The sequence below is a fragment of the Otolemur garnettii genome, unplaced genomic scaffold, assembly GCF_000181295.1.
Source record: "Otolemur garnettii isolate 467f Iridium unplaced genomic scaffold, OtoGar3 scaffold00391, whole genome shotgun sequence".
NCBI lineage: Eukaryota > Metazoa > Chordata > Mammalia > Primates > Galagidae > Otolemur > Otolemur garnettii.
Window position 1 is genome coordinate 135,765 of NW_003852786.1, and position 1,914 is coordinate 137,678.

A 1,914-nucleotide genomic window follows, 5' to 3' on the forward strand; every position below is an offset into this window, starting at 1 on the left:
GGAGTAGGGAGTTTACATTAGCCTTTGCATTTCCAAATGAAGTTACATTAACCTCTTCATTCCCAAATAGAGTTACATTAACCTTTTCAGCAGCCTAAAACCATATATTCCCTTCCCTGTTGTCCCACCTTTCCCTACCTTGTCATGCATTCTTTCCAAAAATTGAGACTTTTTAAAAACACTGTAGGACGTGGGACAAATTGTTAAAAATCCAGACTGTCCTGCCAAAAGTGAGACATCTGGTCACCTTACCTTAGGACAACTCTTTTTTGTCTACTAGTTAGACTTTTTCATTGTTCAATTGATGGTCCACGGCTAGAGAATGAAAATTCAGACCTAGCTCACACAGCAAGACTGTAGAGTTAGTGATTTCTGCACCATTTATCCTGCTATGCCCAGTACCCTGGTGGCACCAATGTTCCTGGCAGCATCACAGAAGTGGAATATCATCTACTGTATGCTATTTGTCTGTGCTTGAGTTCTCACCTCAATGCCACAAGAGTAGGTCTCTGCCGATTTCCCCAGTTTGCCAAAAGGAAAATGTGGTATCCAGAAGAGAATGCTCTTTTACTCAGTATCATTATCAAAAAAGGACAAATACAATAGATTAGAAGTGAGAAAGAAGAGATAATCACAGGCACAGATTAATGTATTAAGTAAAAGTAAAATCTGTGTGAAAAAAATTACCAGAAGATAACAAATAACCAAACATCCTAAGAAAAGAATCCAGACTGGAGAATTAATCCTAAAAAATTGTGAATATTATTTTTCTAAAACTTTTTCTTTTGTTCAGGAATGTCTCACACATAAGCATACAATGGACTTGCAAGCTTTTTGATGTCATGAGTAAATTATTTCGTGTTGTCAAGGAAAATTTAACTTTGAGCTCCTTCAGAGTACAGAAATAAAAAGCTTAGTATTTTCTATACTAGGCTAGAAAAATTTTTTAAAAGTCTAAAAATAAACAAAACAACAAATAAATTTTACACACACACATATATATGTACATATATGTGTATATATATATATAGAGAGAGAGAGAGAGAGAAAGACAGAGATGCAACTTATTCTTTAAAAACAAAAAATAAACTATACTGTGGCAAAGTGAATTTAGTTCCTAGAATGCAAGAAGTATTCCCTATTAAGAAATCCAGTATTTCTTTATGGCTGCACAGTATTCCATAGACTTTACCTCCTTCATGTTTACATGGATGGAGCTGGAAAATATTCTTCTTAGCAAAGTATCTCAAGAATGGAAGAAAAAGTTTTCAATGTACTCAACCCTACTATCAAACTGATAGTTAGCTATCAGAGGAAAGCTATAACCCAAGTTAAACTCAAGAATACGGGGAAAAGGGAGAGGGAGGGAAGGGGACGGGGGAGGATGGGTCAAGGTATGGGTAATGTTGGGATCATGCCTATGATCTATCCTACAAGGGTACATGTGAATCTCTGTAAATGTGGAATATAAATGTCTTAACACAATGACTATGAGAATGACATGAAGGCCCTGCTGGCCAATTGGATGAGAATGTTTCAAATTGTATATGGAACTAACACACTGTACCCCATGATAGTATTAATGTGCACAAGTATGATTCAATAAAAAAAAAGAAATTCAGTATTGTAATGCATCATATTAAAAAGTCAAATGAAAAGATTCACATGATCAGATCAATAAATTCTAACAAATGATTTAATAAAACCCTACTAGAATTCTGCTAAAATTCTTATTGAACTATGAGGAAATACATTCCTCATATAGTAAGAGTGTGTGTGGGTCTGTGTGTTTTATTTCAAACTCCAGTCATAATATAAACATGAAAGAAACCCCAATGAAAGTAAGAAACAAAGCAGAAGACTCCCCAAATCAGCAGTATTTAATATTGGTATTAACATTTCCAAATACAGCAA